This window comes from Rana temporaria, chromosome 1 (assembly GCF_905171775.1).
Source record: "Rana temporaria chromosome 1, aRanTem1.1, whole genome shotgun sequence".
NCBI classification, from domain to species: Eukaryota; Metazoa; Chordata; class Amphibia; order Anura; family Ranidae; genus Rana; species Rana temporaria.
Window position 1 is genome coordinate 423,731,196 of NC_053489.1, and position 18,377 is coordinate 423,749,572.

The following is an 18,377-nucleotide window of genomic DNA, read 5'->3' on the forward strand; positions in this document are numbered from 1 at the left end:
TCTTCCCAAGGACATAAACAATTAAAGAGGAAGTAAACCGTGATGGGTGTTACTTCCTCTTTGTTTCCCAGCAAAGGTAAAGCATAATGGGCTACTATGCAACGCATAGTAGCCCATTATGTGACACTTACCTGCAGGAGAAGCTAGCGATGTCCCCATCTTCCTCGCGAGTAGCAAGCGGCCATTCTTCACCCTCTTCCTTCTGGGGCCACAAACGCCGGCTCTGTGAGTGGCCAGAGTCGCGTGACGTCATGTGACGCCACTCCCATGCATGCGGCACAGCGTTCCCTTTCTAACTCTGGCGCTGTATGGCGATTTGCAAATATCTCCTAGACTGTGCAGGTCTGGGAGATATTTCCTGCACTTACAGGTAAGCCTTAATCTAGGCTTACCTTAAGGTTAAAGTGGTTGTAAAGGGTTTACAACCACTTTAAGCAGGATTCTTCCCCCTGACACCAATTTTGGGGCACTATTCTTCCTCATACCGACCACAAGTGCTATATCATTTTTTTATTTCCACTGGCCACCAAGCCTGAAACTTCATCTACTTCCACTAGCTATAGTCTGGTCACCCAGGCCACCCAACTGGCTCTTTGTTTAGGCAGTTTGGAAACTCCTGGAATAGTGTTTGGCAAGTTTAGTTACTAACAGCAGGGGTCTCCAAACTTTCTAAGCAAAAGGCCACTTTCTTATCCTCCCAACTTTAGGGGGGACAGTGGGAGTACACAATGCCCCATATTTGGTGTCAGTAGGAGGAATAGTGCACCATCTTTGGTGTCAGTGGGAGGAATAGTGGCCCATCATTGGTGTCTGTGGGAGGAATAGTGCATCATCATTGTGTCAGTGGGAAGAATAGTGCCCACCATTGTGTCAGTGGGAAGAATAGTGCCCATCATTGGTGTCAGTGGGAGGAATAGTGCACCATCATTGGTGTCCGTGGGAGGAATAGTGCACCATCATTGGTGTCCGTGGGAGGAATAGTGCACCATCATTGTGTCAGTGGGAAGAATAGTGCACCATCATTGGTGTCAGTGGGAAGAATAGTGCACCATCATTGGTGTCAGTGGGAGGAATAGTGCACCATCATTGTGTCAGTGGGAAGAATAGTGCACCATCATTGGTGTCAGTAGGAGGAATAGTGCACCATCATTGGTGTCCGTGGGAGGAATAGTGCCCATCATTGGTGTCAGTGGGAGGAATAGTGAACCATCATTGGTGTCAGTCCGAAAAATAGTGCTCCATCATTGGTATCAATGGGAAAAATAGTGTCCCATTGTCGGTGTCAGTGGCAGGAAGTATGCCCCACTGTTGCTGACAGTGGGGGGGGGGACTAATGCCCAAATGGCCAGATAGAAGCACACAAAGGGCTGCATCCAGCTCCTGGGCTGCGGTTTGGAGACCACTGACTTACAGAATCTGTCCATTTCAAGATCAGTGTCAGAATGAGGGGAGAATTCACTTGGAGTTAAATATTGTATAAAAAAATACAGAATTTAACTAATGTCTATTCTATTTTTCAATATTTTATTTAGCAATATTTAGCACTTAATTTATTATTATTTTTTTTATGTTGCTTTATCTTATTTTTTTATTTCACAGATGATTTTGAGCTTTATGCTAACTCCTTGTAACACTGCCAGAGGGAGATTATTCTGTAAATGAAGGTGCAAGAATGTGAAGTCATGGTAAAACTATGAAAGTGTCCTTTCATTCACAGAATCATCTCCCTCTGGTGCAGTCTTACAAATTATTTACATTCCTTAGCTAACAGCATTGCATTGCTGGTCACATCATCCGCCTGCAACAACAATCTTTGACTGACACCGTTTATTTACAGTTTTGGGCAAACAGCTTCTCACTTAGCAACAATGGCCCAGATTCAAGAAGCAATTGTGCCCGTGTTACCTCGTTACACCGACTGCAGCCTAAAATCTGCGCGGCATAAGGCTCTTATGCCACGCAGATTTTAGGCTGCATTCTTGCGTGGGCCGCTAGGGGGCGCTCCCATTGTGATCAGCGTGTAGTAGGCAAATTGCATACTACCACTGATTCACAAACTTGCGCGGGCCCTGCGCAAGCCAGGTACGGAGTTTCCGTACGGCAACTTTAGCGCAAGGCTGCCCCTTCTAATAGTAGGGGCAGCCAATGCTAAAGTATAGCCGCCGCTCCCGCGACGTGAAATTTGAATTTCACGTCGTTTGCGTAAGTGATTCGTGAATGGCGCTGGACGCCATTCACGTTCACTTTGAAGCAAATGACGTCCTTGCGACGTCATTTGCCGCAATGCACGTCGGGAAAGTTTCCCGACGGAGCATGCGCTGTATGCTCGGCGCGGGAGCGCGCCTAATTTAAATGATTCCCGCCCCCGGCGGGATCATTTACATTGCGCGTGCTTAGGCCGGGCAATTTTGCCGGCGCGCCCTCGCAATTTACGGAGCTACTGCTCCGTGAATCGAGGGCAGCGCAAAATATTTGCGGGGGCGCAGGGCAAAATCGTTGCCCTGCTCCCCCGCAAATATCGCGCAAATGTACCTGAATCTGGGCCATTGTATACTTACATCCTGGTGAGGTTAGGTGGTGTTGTAAGTTACAGGTTATAATTCAAGCCCATTGACTCACATTGATACATTGTTTACTTTACTGGTTATATTACAGACCAGCTCAGAATTCCACTTGTGTTTTTTTATTGAATGTGGATTGATTTGAACTAACTTTAGTAGTTAGTAAGTGTTATTTATTGCAAAAATCTTCAACAATAAATGTAAATGTAATCTTTTTGGCTCTTATAGTTTTGCATACATTATCTCAGGGGTAGGCAACCTGTGGCGCTCCAGCTGTTGTGGAACTACATTTCCCATGAGGCATTGCAAGGTTGGCAGTTACAATTACTCCCAGAGGCATGATGGGGTTGGCAGTTACAATTACTCCCAGAGGCATGATGGGGTTGGCAGTTACAATTACTCCCAGAGGCATGATGGGACTTGTAGTTCTGCAACAGCTGGAGTGCCACAGGTTGCCTACCCCTGCGTTATCTTAAAAAAAAAAAAGGTCAAGTGACAAAGGAATAAAAGCTGGTGGCTTGACCCCTTGATCACAATGACATTGAGCATATGTTGGCTCTACAGAGGGCAGCTAAAGCCACAAACTAAGGTACAAAATACCCCAACAATATACATTAACAGGCCACATTAACATGAAAATATAAATTTGTAAAATTAATTAACAATATTTCTATTATAATTATTATTATTATTTGTTTTATTATTATTATTTCATCATCATCATCATTATTATTATTATAATTATGTTTTTCTTATCATTTTTCTTATCCCCTTACTACCAAATCACACATTTTTACTTACCTTGACAATTGTATGTAAAAAGACATGTATATCTAACATGCCCTAACTATATGCAATGATGCCACTTTGTAAACTGTCATTTACTTTCAATAAAACTTGATTGTAAAAATTTTTTTAATAAATTAGGGATGCACCAATACCATTTTTTTAAGACCAAGTATGAGTATTGATACTTTTTCTCCACACATTCTCCGATACCAGTCACTGATACCTATTTTTAATGTCATGTGACAGTTTTTTTGGGGCTCGTTCACACCACACATGCATGAAAACTGATGAGAAAATCGCACAGATTTCACAGTTTCACATCAGTTTTCATGTGTGTATAAAGAAGGTTTTACAGCCTGTGCACTTATTTACGGGCCAATCGGATTTGAAAAAGAGTCCTGTGCGATTTTAGTCCAGTTCAGGTGCGATTTTGAATCTCATACACTACAATTGGCATTGGAATCGCACTTAAACCGCTGAACAAAAATCTCACCAGACCGTGTTTTTAAATTGCACTGCAAACCGGCCCGCAAATATGTGAACCACGTCTGACGGTATCGGTTTTAGTATTGGAGCATTTGTATGACTACAATTTCTCGTGGAAATGCTTAGTATCAACACCGATACCTAGTTAAAATATTATTTTTGTTCTCCTATTCTCTTACGTAGGAGGTTTTATACATTACTTTCTAAAACAATTAAAGTAAGGCCCCTTTCACACTGACGGACCAAGCGCATTCACCTAACAGTTTTGATCTTCCTCCCAGCCAATCAGGAAGCAGGTTTTGCCCCCGGTCACCTGATTGCCTGAAAGGATAGACGATTCTATTGGACGCCTAAGGGGAGAAGCTGGAAGCTGCCATGGAGCAATGGACACAGAGCCGCTGCACCACCATGTCTGCTGCCTGCCACCCACCATGATGGGGTAAGTGGCAGACCGACTAGCAAACAGTCCAAAAACACCACCCAAAAACACCACCCTGCACAGGGAGAGTACACACTGCAAATGTGTTTTTCATGAGTTTATGGATGCATTCCAGGTGCTTTTTTTTCTTCTTTTTCTTTGTTTCTGTACTGGGGTCCAGTGTTTTTATGCTTTTTTCTCCTTTCCAGTACAGTTCACTGCAGGAAAAAAGCAGCATGTTGTACTTTAGGATTTTTTAAATGTTTCCATGCTTTTTTGATGCATAAGAAAGCCCTGCATGCATGTGGTGTGAACTGGCCCAAAGAACGGGATTGCACTTCCTTCCAAGGCACTAGGGGGCACTGGTCCCAACAGTTGCTCTTTTCCTACAATCGCTCGAAATGGCGCCATCACGACTGTACAAGATTTTAGAAAGGCTTCTTTTTGATGTGGTTTTGGACTAAATTCTTTCAATTAAAAAGGAGCACTGACTGGAAGATGGGTTTATAGCTCACTATGCTGCTATACCCATATGGGACAGCAAAGTGTGTTTTTTATTTTTTGTAATGCTGAACTTACACTTTAACCACTTGCCGCCCATCGGCTATCATATGATGTTCTTCACTTTGTGCGGGTATATTCTGAATGATGCCTGCATCTACAGGCATCATTCAGATATCGGCTTTTTCACCCGGAGATTCCCTAGACCAGTGGTCATCAACCATGTCCTCAGGGCCCACTAAAGCAGGCCATACACGGTCGAATTTCGAACAATTTTTTTTTTCAAAATCAGAAAGTTCGTTTTTTTTCTGATCCGATGATGCTACCATTGATTTTCGAAATTCGGCCGACAAAACCTTCATGTTGCCGGGAATATTCCTTTCTCTCCGGGAATATTCTTTTCTTGCACATGCACATTTTTTTTTCTATTCCATTTCTCGCACGATTCTCCAATCATTGATCAGAAAATTGTTTGTTTTTCAAAATATTTCCAACATGTCGGATTTCTCAAATTTGTTTGCCGCACGAAAATCGACTGTTGCTGCAGCCCACTAACGGTGCGAAATTCGCACGAAAATTCCTTCATACGATTTTCGAAAGAAAACAGGCCAGGTCTGCAAGATAACTGAAATACATCACAGGTTATGTCATTTGCTGCTCAGTGATTGCAGTATTCTATTCTGCATCTCCCCAAGGTAATACATAAAATCTGGCCTGTTAGTGGACCCTGAGGACAGGGTTGATAACCACTGCCCTAGACCATAAGAATGATCATATCGGCTGTTCCGCTGCTTTATCGTTCTTACAGGCAGCGAGAGGGGACGTCCCCCCCCCGCCACACTCCGGTGCTTCTACCGACTCACCGCTGCCATCAGTGAGTCAGAGACAGGATCCACTGGCCCCGGATGTTTACCATAGAGATTTCCAGCGGTCCAGATGGTTCTCGGAGTCTCTATGATCGTTCAGAGGCCGGGCCTTTGCATTCAAACAAATGGCGCCCCCTTGGCTGGGAAGCCGAGATAATTTTTAAATTTTTTTTATTTCAGGCTTCCCAGCATAGAGGTGAGATGTGGGGTCTTATTGACCCCATATCTCACCGTAAAGAGGACCGATCATGCCATATTCCTATTACAAGGGATGTTCACATTCCTTGTAATAGGAATAAAAGTGATCAAAACAATATATTTATTTAAATGTGTCAAACTAAAAAAATAAAAAATAAATTAACAATTTAAAGCGGGGGTTCACCCTTAGAGGGCACTTTTCCCCCTTAGATTCCTGCTCGTTATTACTAGGGGAATCGGCTATTTATTTTAAAATATGTGCAGTACTTACCCGTTTACGAGACGCATCCTCTCCGTCGCTTCCGGGTATGGGCTTCGGGAATGGGCGTTCCTTCTTGATTGACAGGTTTCCGAGAGGCTTCCGACGGTCGCATCCATCGCGTCACGATTTTCCGAAAGAAGCCGAACGTCGGTGCGCAGGCGCAGTATAGAGCCGCACCGACGTTCGGCTTCTTTCGGCTACGAGTGACGCGATGGATGCGACCGTCGGAAGCCTCTCGGAAGAATGTCAATCAAGAAGGAACGCCCGCTCCCGAAGACCCATACCCGGAAGCGGCGGAAGAAGATGCAGCTCGAAAACGGGTAAGTACTGCACATATTTTAATATAAATAGCCGATTCCCCTAGACCGAACGAGCAGGAAGCTAAGGGGAGATTTTTTTTTTTTTTTTAAATGGGTGAACTCCCGCTTTAACAACACGCAGAAGTGAACACATAAGTAAGTCCCGCCCACATATGAAAACGGTGTTCAAACCACACATGTGAGATATCGCGAACGTTGGAGCAAGAGCAATAATTCTAGCCCTGGACCTCCTCTGTAACTCAAAACATGTAACCAGTAAAAAAAAAAAAAAAAATGAAAGCGTCGCCTATGGGGATTTTTAAGTACCCAAGTTTGGCGTGTATAATTTTGAAGCTTGGCATGTTAGGTATTTATTTACTTCATCTTTCACGTTATGCGAAAAAATTGGGCTAACTTTACTGTTTTTAAAAAAAATCATAAAACTGCCCCCCCCCCCCAAAAAAAAAAAAATGTGTTTGCTGTGCAAATACCATGCCATTGTATTCTCTAGGATCTCTGCTAAAAAAACAAAAAACAAACATATAACATGTTTGTGGGTTCTATGTCATTTTCTAGCAAAAAAATGTTTTTTTTACATGTAGGAGAGAAATGTCAGAATTGGCCTGGGTGGCAAGTGGTTAGGATCAGATTGGATTGCTGAACACTTTTGGCTGTGGACAGCCTGACATGCAATAGATTTTAGCTTCATATGTTGTACGATTGTTTGACTTGGGTTCAGCACTGTATTAGGGCAACACTGTGTTAGGTCCAAATTGATCCCATTTGACACCAGAGCACCAAGGTATTAGTCCAGCAAGTGTCTGTTCTTCCCCAACAAACCTGGTTTGTGTTTTATATGACATTCCCAGGTCACAGGTCTTTCTCGCTACCAGCAAACAACTGATGTGCCCAATTATTAAGTGAGAGAACATGAAAACAGCAGTGGTCAGAGAAGGTGATGTTCCACACAGGTAGAAGGGGGAGGCCGGCAGCAAACATAAAAGCTACAGAAATCACATAATAAAGCTCTAATAGAGAGAACACAGAACTGTATAACAAAGTACTAATTACAGCAGAAACCTATTGCTATACTGCAGTTTCTCACTTCAACCAGAAGATGTCATAAGCATACACTGCCCTAGGAAATGTGTGAGCTAAGAAGAAAAATCTGTGTCAGAAAAAGATTATTTTACTGCCAAGTAAGGCTTCGTTCACACGGGCGCACTTAGGCGTAGAGCTATGTCAAGGGCAGTGTTTGCCTCTATGAGATGCACAGGTGTTTTCATTGCGTAGGTGCATTTCCCCATTAAGGGACAGCAGCTGTGTCTTTGCAATCAGTGCATTCCAACCGACATGAATGAGTGCCTGCATGCACAGGGCCACTGATAAGGCAGTACAGCCAGACCTCCTGTACTGGGCCCAGGCCCCATCAGTTGAAAAGGGGGGCCCAGGCAACTAGTGAAAAAAATGGGCCGGCTGTACTGTCTTATTGCAGACACCAATCTGCTTCTTCTCCCTCCGGCTACACTACAAAGTAGGTGTCCTAGCACATGCACCCCTTCCATCTGCTGTCCGGGGCCCCCTATGTGCCCCTTTCCCCAACAGTGCTTCTGGCTTTCCTCCTCTCCCCTCCTGCCAGCAGCTGCAGGCACACAGGGGGATGTTTCAGCAAATATATAATTAATTGGCCCCTTCCTTTCCTGAATGAAAACGCATGGGGCTGTCATTTATTCTTAACTGGTTAAGACCCAGACCAATATGTAGGTTAAGGACCTTGCCCCTTTTTGCGATTCGGCACTGCATCGCTTTAACTGACAATTGCGTGGTCGTGCAACGTGGCTCCCAAACTAAATTGGCATCCTTTTTTTCCCACAAATAGAGCTTTCTTTTGGTGGTATTTGATCACCTCTGCTGTTTTTATTTTTTGCGCTATAAACAAAAATAGAGCGACAATTTTGAAAAAAATTCAATATTTTTTACTTATTGCTATAATAAATATCCCCAAAAAAGATATAAAAAAAAACGTTTTTTTTTCTGCAGTTAAGGCCGATACATATTGTTCTACCTATTTTTGGTAAAAAAAATCGCAATAAGCGTTTATCGATTGATTTGCACAAAATTTATAGCGTTTACAAAATAGGGAATAGTTTTATGGCATTTTTATTAATATTTTTTTTTTACTACTAATGGCGGCGATTAGCGTTTTTTTTTTTCATGACTGCGACATTATGGCGGACACATTGGACACATTTTTGGGACCATTGTCATTTTCACAGCGAAAAGTGCTATAAAAAAGCACTGACTACTGTGGAAATGACAATTGCAGTTTAGGGGTTAACCACTAGGTGGCGCTGTAGGGGTTAAGTGTAACCTCATGTGTGTTTCTAACTGTAGGGGGCGGGGCTGGACGTGTGACATCAGTGATCATCATTCCCTATATCAGGGAACATACGATCACTGACATTGCCACAGAGAAGAACAGGGAAGGTTTGTTTACACTCACCTCTCCTCGTTCTTCAGCTCCTGTGATCCGATCGCGTGACACCCGCGGCGATCGGGTCCGCGGGTCTCGTCACGGAGCTTTCGGACCGGGTCGCGAGCGAGGCGCCAGCGTCACGCTCGCGACCCACGGCTGGGCTCTTAAAGGGGACGTATATATATACGTCCATGTGCCCAGCCGTGCCATTCTGCCGACGTATATCGTTGTGTGGCTGTCCTTAAGTGGTTAATGGTACCCCCATGCATTTAAAAATGTATCGCAACAGGAAATTTCCTGGCCGTGGCAAGTGGCATTCCTCATCTGGTGGCAGGCAGTGTGGCAAGTGGCATTCCTCATCTGGTGGCAGGCAGTGTGGAATTCCTCATCTGGTGCCAGGCAGCATGGCAAGTGACACCTCTCATCTGGTGGCAGGCAGTGTGGCATTCCTCATCTGGTGCCAGGCAGCATGGCAAGTGACATCTCTCATCTGGTGGCAGGCAGTGTGGCATTCCTCATCTGGTGCAGGCAGCATGGCAAGTGACATTCCTACACTGGTGGCAGGTGACATAGAAAGTGACAAGCTGCATCTGGTGGCAGGCGACGTGGCAAGTGACACCCTCGGGGCTCCCACTGATTCTGCATCAGGTGAGCTGAACCATTTTATTTATTACAATGTAATATAAGATATAATGTGCTTTAATCGTTATGACACCATAACAACCATGGTGCCGTGATGATTGAAGCGCCAACACCAGCTATTGCCCATGAAAAATCGCTTACCCCCACGCAGGTTGGGGACCACTGGTCTATAGGATAGGAAGAAAGTACATTTCCTCAATGGCAGAAGCATAAAAATAACGGGTTATAACCTTTACCCACAGTTTTTGGATTTAGATATCCTTTTCGCTAGTGCCTCAGTGAAGAAAATACATCTTTTTGTTCCTTGACAGATTTATCATTCCTTCATATACTGTAAAAAGCTCTTGTTTGGTGCTCCCTGTCCTGGGGGGAACAGTGGCATCTGCAGTGTTCCCGCTGGGGATAAGAGATACTCTCTGTGGGAGAAAAGAGAGAAAAACAACATCCAATTCAAAGAGCTGAGTATAAGAGTTAGGCCTCGTACACACGGCCGAGGAACTCGACGTGCCAAACACGTCGAGTTCCTCGGCCAGTTCAGCCCTGAAGCCACCGAGGACCTCGGCGGGCCGAGAGCTCCCATAGAACAACGAGGAAATAGAGAACATGTTCTCTATTTCCTCGCCGAGGTCCTCGTCGGCTTCCTCGGCCGAAAGTGTACACACGACCAGTTTCCTCGGCAGAATTCAGCCAGAAACTCGGTCGGAAGCGGAATTCTGCCAAGGAAACTGGTCGTGTGTACGGGGCCGTAGAAACATTACACATGTAAGCAAGAGTTAGTATATTTACTCAAAAGAAGACAAATATATTTCAGAACAACATTTTATTTTTATTACTACAATCGAGTGGTTCTCTTTTATTCATGCTTCAATAAAATCAGTACCTACCTAAAAATATAACTATAGGGATTACCTAGAGGGGACAACTGAGTGAAAAGAGAAACAGAGTTCAAAGACTGCCACATCCTAAAAGTAGTAAATGGGGATCAGCTAGACGTTTGATTTGAGGCAGGTTCGGTGAACATTACAGAAGTTTGGGTGCTGAATGTGAACCTGATTAAAGTCAATGGGAGCCGAATGTAAACAAAACGTTTAGCCTATTTTCTAGGCTAAAAGGCCAGGGATTATCAAACAAATGAAATGGGGGGCTTGGCACTGCCCTGTGGAACATTTACCATTCAAAAAAAAATTCCCTCTAGCTTAATGCGAAAAAATTTAAATGCAAAAATTCCTTAACCACTTACCGACTGGGCCATAACCGAATGATGGCTACAGCGCTGTCGGATAACTCTGGCAGGGCGTACAATGACTTCCTTCAAGAATCGTTTACCTATTCGCCCCCTGGGGTGCACACCCGGTATTGTCTGTGACTGTCGGGTCTTCCAGACCTAGATGCATCACGGATCGGGTTAAAGGGCCAATGACAGCCTTTACCACGTGATCGTTCCATCCAGCATGTCCGGTTCAGCTCCTCTCCTCGCACAGATCAGTACAGTGTGCGAGGAGAGGAGGAAGGCGGTGCAGCAACAATGTGAGCTGGATCTACAGTGCCCACAGTCCATGGCTCATCCATCCTTCCTCATTCATACCACATCAGTGCTCATTCGGGCTACATCAGTGATCATCCGCTCCCCCCCCTCTCTCCGGCCGGAAGCGCATAGATTCATAGTGTGGGCACCCGGTCGTGACAGCTTTCGGCTTCATGGCCAGGCACTCTCTGCGCATGGGCGAGCGGCGCTGCTCTCTATGAGTGGTCAGGCGATCGCCTGGGACATGTGACAAGCTCCTACAGGGAGGGGCCGCCCTAGGCGGCAGGAAAAAGCATCTGTAAAAACGTGCTTTTAACAGCTTTTTAGTTCAAAGAATTTATTGGTATTTCAGAATAAATCATATTACAAAGCAAGATTTAACAGCTTTTTGCATTGGCGTTAATTTGCTTTCAGCTGCATTAGCTTTTAGCAGCGTTTTTCTGCCTCTAGTGAAAATCAATGGTTCCCTAAGAAAGCCGTCTGATCCAACTTTCAGCCTATTGATTTGGATAGAAGTCGCATCCAAGTCTGATCATGATGATCCGACAGGTGCTCGGAGGACCTTAAAGGGAAACCCCACGCCAAAATAAAAAAATGGTGTGGGTCCCTTCCAGATCCATACTGAAATCCATCTTAAAAAGAAACCCCAAAATGGATAAAAAAAAAGCTGCTTGGAGTCCCGCCCCAAAAGGGAAACCCCACCCCAAAAAAATGGCGTGGGGTCCTCCCAAAATCCATACGAGACCCTTATCTAAGCATGCAGCCTGGCAGGTCAGGGACAAGCGAGTGCACCCCCCCAGACCACACTTCCTCAAAATGGGGAGTGTAAGTGCTTTGGGGCAGGGGGGGCTCTGCGTCCCCCACCCCAGGGCACCTTGACCCCTATGTTGATGGGGACAAGGGCCTCTTCCCGACAACCCTGGGCTGTGGTTGTCGGGGTCTGTGAGCGGGGGGGTTTATCGGAATCTGGAAGCCTCCTTTAACAAGGACCCCCCCATGTGAATGAGTATGGGATACATTGTACCCCTACCCATTCACCCCAAAAAAAAGCAGTGTAGTGTAAATGAAAACAAGAGATGGATTTGACAAGTCTTTTATTAAAAAATCTTCCTCCGGTCTTCTCCACCGCTGCTGTCTTCCCCGCCGGAGAAGGTGCAAGCTGTGCTCTCTCTTTCTCTCTGTACACAAGAGTTAACACAGGAATGCTCTATGATCAGACTGTACAAGGGTTAGTTACCTCCAGGATCACTGAACTCTGCTTCAGACTACATTTTAGGGATTGTTTACACCAAGTGCAATAACACATGCACACTTGCGTGTTTTCCCCTAACGCACAAAAATGTGCTGCCTTTTGCAGACACACTTAGGTGGCATCAGTTCTTATTGACACCCCCACGCATCTGGCAAATGTTCACATTACATCCGTGTCTACCAAAAAGCATGGTATGTACCATGTGTTTTAGTGCTGCACGATTCCCATTAAGAAATACGACATGCAAGCTTGGACACACCTCCTAGTATGAACGAGCCCTCAGACTGGTATGGCTCAGGATTGTGCACAATTCTAAAGGGAAAACACTGAGATACGGTGGAATAAAGTAATGATCACAGTCATGTTTTGATTGCTTTCTATGGTAAAATAATACATCTTTTTGTGGGCCTGCAAGCTGAATTTTAACCACAAATAAATCTTCTGTATAGCTTTAGTGACCTAACCTCATGACAAAAAATTACGTGTATGGCGAGCCGTCCTTTGGTGAATGACAGTATTGTCACAGCTGACAGTGCCAGGTGCTGCAGAAGAAGAAATGTGCTATGTGACTCCATGACATCTACAGTAGTTATACCTCTGTTTTGAGCATAGCAGACATGTTGAATCTGCTGAACTTTGAGGACATTTCTAAATTCTATTATTCTTGTGAAAATGTAACTAAATAATATTTTGTGATTATTTGCAACTAAAAGATATAGGTGACCGATACAGATGAAAACATACTATACGCTAGCTAGTGCCCATCAAAGCAGAAAAAAATGGGCATCACAATTTGTTGTATATAGAACTGTGTAGCCACAGGCCGGTCGGGGGTGTCCATGCTGACCCATGTCCACAACCAAAAGCACCTACAATGGGCATGTAAGCATGAGAAATGGGCCACAGGACATTGCAAGGTGGCCTGGTGTGATGAATCACTTTTTCTTTCACTTCGTGTGGATGGCTGGGTACGTATGCGCCACTTACCTGGGGAAGAGATGGCAGCAGAAATTTCTATGGGAAGAAGGCAAAACGGAAAAAGAAGACATGACACAGAGGAGATTCTGTCCAGTGTACCTGGTATATGGGAAGAAGACATGACACAGAGGAGATCCTGTCCAGTGTACCTGGTATATAGGAAGAAGACATGACACAGAGGAGATCCTGTCCAGTGTACCTGGTATATAGGAAGAAGACATGACACAGAGGAGATCCTGTCCTCTATACCTGGTATATAGGAAGAAGACATGACACAGAGGAGATCCTGTCCTCTATACCGCAATTAGGAAAGACCGCGGCTTCAGCCGCGGCCTAGCGGCGCGCCGCAAAAAGGAGCACTGACAGCCTGGAAATTTTCCTGGAATTGTCAGGGATCATCCCCCCTATCCCTGGAGGATCCCATCCTCCCCTGGATTAACAACCAGCTCATACCCACCAAGCCAAACAGCCCCCAAACCTGAGGCCTGTGGCCCGGTCGGCGGCCATCTTGGTACTCCTCAGCTACAGTGACACCCTTCTTCCCCCCCTTCCCCCCCCATTCCAAACAGTACTTGATCCAGGGTTTCGTCCGATCGCCTTTCAGGGATCAGGAAGGAATTTTTTTCCCTGCGGCAGGGTTTTTTTTTTTTTGCCTTCCTCTGGACCAAGGCCAAGCGAGAGGATTCAGCGAATCTTCCCTCTATTGCAATTAATCCCCACCCCCCCCACGGTGACTGGCAACAATGGTTAAACTGCGATACTCTGCAGAAACGATTTGGGGTCTGAGACAATTCGCAACAGTATTACCAGCCGTCACCAAAAAGGCCTTAAAAATAGACCAACTTTTGAGATTCGATCGACGATCGACCATCAAAAATTTCAACCATTTAACCCAGCTCAAGCACATATCATGTGCTTTGATCAACACAAGATCGGCAGTAAAACACCGATCAGAAATCCACGATTTTTTACTACAAAACGATCTAGACTGCCTCTTTATTACAGAAAGCTGGCTTTCAGACGACTGCAACACCATTCTCGGAGAACTGGTGCCAGAAAATTATCGCATTATAAAACGCAAAACAGAATAGGGCAAAGAGGAGGAGGCCTGGCGGTGATCCATAAGTTTCATATTGCAATCACTAAGCCGGTCCTTCAAAATCCTCTTCCATTTATGGAAACCCTTACTCTTCAACTTCAAACTTCCCCCCAGGAGACTGTTCACATTCTCCTCTGCTATAGGCCACCTGGGCCAAAATCGCAGCTTCTACCATCATTAACGGAGTTCATATCCACTTATACCCTTAACAGCAAACATCTTTTGCTGCTCGGGGACTTCAATCTGTGGGCCAACTCCTCACAGGATCCCATTGCGGATGCCTGCATCGATCACCTGGAAGGATTAGGATTACAGCAACTTATATGCGGACCCACGCATGCTTCAGGTCACACACTCGACCTAATTTTCAGACAAAATCTGAAAATAAACATTTTGGGAAATGAACCTTTGCCATGGACAGACCACCATGCAATTAGTTTCATAATTTCCAATATTCCACCAGTTATAAAAGCACCCAAGCCGGTGACAATACACTGGGCTAGATCTCAGAAGAAGCTCCATTCGGAACTCTTCAAATCTACCTTGGGAAACCGAATCGAAACTATTCATCCTCAGTTAACAGCCTCAGATACACTGGATGCCATAAATGCAGCTCTGCTACAATCAGCCGACTTAGTAGCACCGAAACGCAAAGTTCGCATCTGGAAAAAAAAGTCCGGCTGGTTCAACAACCAGCTGTCCCTACTGAAGGAAGAGCGCAGAAGGGCGGAAGCCGCCTGGAAAAGAAGCCCTTCAGAAGATCACCTCATCATCTACAAGGCAATAACAACACGATATCATAAAGAAATCTTCAAAGCCAAGAAACATCATTTTTCTATGACGATTAACAGCGCCATGAACCGCCCCCGAGAACTCTTCAAGATGGTCACCCAGACCATGAATCCAGGATGTCTTGAAGTTCCCAATTCAGACACCCAAGAGTTCTGTAATGAACTATCGGATTTCTTCATCGACAAAATCGAAAGAATCCGGGTAAGTATTCTGCAAAATAACACCCCCCTTAGCCCCCTCTTCAATCAACTACAAAACACCAACAGAAACCTTCTACAATCAACTAAGTTCACTCTGGAACCCATCTCCATCGATACCACCAAAAATATAATTGGTGCGTTGCGGAACAGCACAGCACCCAATGACATCATTCCCACCAAGCTGCTGAAGGAATGCGCCGACATTCTGGCGCCTCCCATCACACAGCTTATAAATCAGTCATTTAAGGAAGGCATAGTGCCATCCCTGCTGAAAGAGGGCACAATCCAGCCCATCTTGAAAAAACCTAACTTGGATCCCAAGGACCCAACTCACCGCCGCCCCATAACAGGCCTAAATATTCTCTCCAAGATAATGGAGAAAATAGTGGTACAACAGCTGCAACAGCATCTGGATACCCACAATCTACTCGATCCATTTCAATCAGGTTTCTGTCCCGGACACGGGACAGAAACGGCCTTACTCAAAATATGGGACGATGCCCTCGAGGCCGCAGACGAGGGAGAATCCTGTCTCCTGGTTCTGCTGGACCTAAGCGCAGCCTTTGACACAGTAGACCACAAAATGTTACTGATGCGACTGGCCGAGGTAGCCAGAATCGCAGAAGGTGATTTACCATGGTTTTCCTCCTTTCTTGAAAACCGATCACAAACAGTGAAACTGGGATCTTTCACGTCGGAAAAACGCACGGTGCCATGTGGAGTCCCCCAAGGATCCCCCCTGTCACCGGTACTGTTCAACATCTATCTTCGCCCTCTCTTTGATATTATCAGTAGCCAAGAACTACTTTATCACTCTTATGCAGACGATACGCAATTGTATTTTCGCATCTGCAACAAAAAGGATCATCATCTCAGTTTAGAGAAATGTCTCTCTTCGATAGAAAACTGGATGACTAAGAGTTATCTTAAACTCAACAGTTCCAAAACAGAACTTCTTATGTTTCACGCCAGCCGAAAGAGTCAACTGGCAACAACCTGGACACCGCCGCCCATTCTGGGCCAAAGCATCTCCCCTAACTCCAAAGTCAAAAGTCTAGGAGTCATTTTTGACACCTTCATGACAATGGACGCACAAATAGGGTCAGTAGTCAGCGGAGCGCACCATTTGTTGCGCCTACTACGCAGACTTATTCCATTTATCCCCAAAGAAGACGTAGCAGTCGTGGTGGGAACAATCGTGAATTCCAGACTGGACTATGCAAATGCCCTTTACCTCGGGCTCCCAAAGTACCAAATCGCTCGTCTGCAAGTCGTACAGAATACGGCCGCCAGACTGGTGACTGGGAAAAGGACATGGGAATCAATCTCACCTTCGCTGAGAACCCTTCACTGGTTGCCAGTAAAAGACAGAATTGTATTTAAAGCACTCTGGCTGACACATAAGTGCATCCATGGGAAGGCTCCGCAATATCTTTGCGACAAGATAGAACCTCACAATTCTAATCGCGTTCTGCGATCCACTGACCAAAATCTGGTCAAGGTGCCAAAAACCAAATACAAGTCCAAAGGAGAAAGAAGGTTTGCTTTTCAAGGTCCGAGACTATGGAACGCTTTACCAACCAGCGTTCGGTTGGAGGAAAACCACCTGACTTTCAGAAGACAGATTAAAACTCTGCTCTTTTGATGTCATGAGACACAAAACATCAAGCGCCCAGAGGCGATTCAGTTCGCATGTGCCGCGCTATATAAGTTTTTCATTCATTCATTATACCTGGTATATAGGAAGAAGACATGACACAGAGGAGATCCTGTCCAGTGTACCTGGTATATAGGAAGAAGACATGACACAGAGGAGATCCTGTCCTCTATACCTGGTATATAGGAAGAAGACATGACACAGAGGAGATCCTGTCCAGTGTACCTGGTATATAGGAAGAAGACATGACACAGAGGAGATCCTGTCCAGTGTACCTGGTATATAGGAAGAAGACATGACACAGAGGAGATCCTGTCCAGTGTACCTGGTATATAGGAAGAAGACATGACACAGAGGAGATCCTGTCCAGTGTACCTGGTATATAGGAAGAAGACATGACACAGAGGAGATCCTGTCCAGTGTACCTGGTATATAGGAAGAAGACATGACACAGAGGAGATCCTGTCCTCTATACCTGGTATATAGGAAGAAGACATGACACAGAGGAGATCCTGTCCAGTGTACCTGGTATATAGGAAGAAGACATGACACAGAGGAGATCCTGTCCAGTGTACCTGGTATATAGGAAGAAGACATGACACAGAGGAGATCCTGTCCAGTATACCTGGTATATAGGAAGAAGACATGACACAGAGGAGATCCTGTCCAGTATACCTGGTATATAGGAAGAAGACATGACACAGAGGAGATCCTGTCCAGTATACCTGGTATATAGGAAGAAGGCATGACACAGAGGAGATCCTGTCCATTGTACCAGGTATATAGGAAGGAGACATGACACAGGATATCCTGTCCAGTGTACCTGGTATATAGAAAGCAGAGATACTTTATATTCGGATGATCATGCAATAAATCATCCGTTTGGACGCTATTTACGTCGGTCCATGGTGTGCTGGCAAATATTCTCATAGAGAGCAGAGATGACACAGAGGAGATCCTGTCCAGTGTACCTGGTATATAGTAAGCAGAGATAATGATACAGAGGAGAACATCTGTGCAGTGTACCTGGTATATAGGAAGCAGAGATGATGACACAGAGAAAATCTTGTATATTGTATATAGGAAGCAGAGATGATCATACAGGGGAGATCCTGTACCTGTTATATAGGAAGCAGAGATGATGACACAGGGGAGATCCTGTACCTGGCTGGTATATAGGAAGCAGAGATAATGAAACACGGGAAAGTCCTGTACCTGGTATATAGGAAGCAGAGATGATGACACAGAAGAGATCCTGTACCTGTTATATAGGAAGCAGAGATGATCACACAGAAGAGATCCTGTACCTGTTATATAGGAAGCAGAGATGATCACACAGAAGAGATCCTGTACCTTGTATATAGGAAGCAGAGATG

The 18,377-nt window shown here is 45.0% G+C and overlaps 1 protein-coding gene across 2 annotated transcripts in view; it reads left to right on the forward strand.

Moving 5' to 3' along the window:
* PSD3 (pleckstrin and Sec7 domain containing 3) overlaps positions 1 to 18,377 on the forward strand; it is a 703,925-nt gene that overhangs the window by 57,615 nt on the left and 627,933 nt on the right. The window lies entirely within an intron of this gene.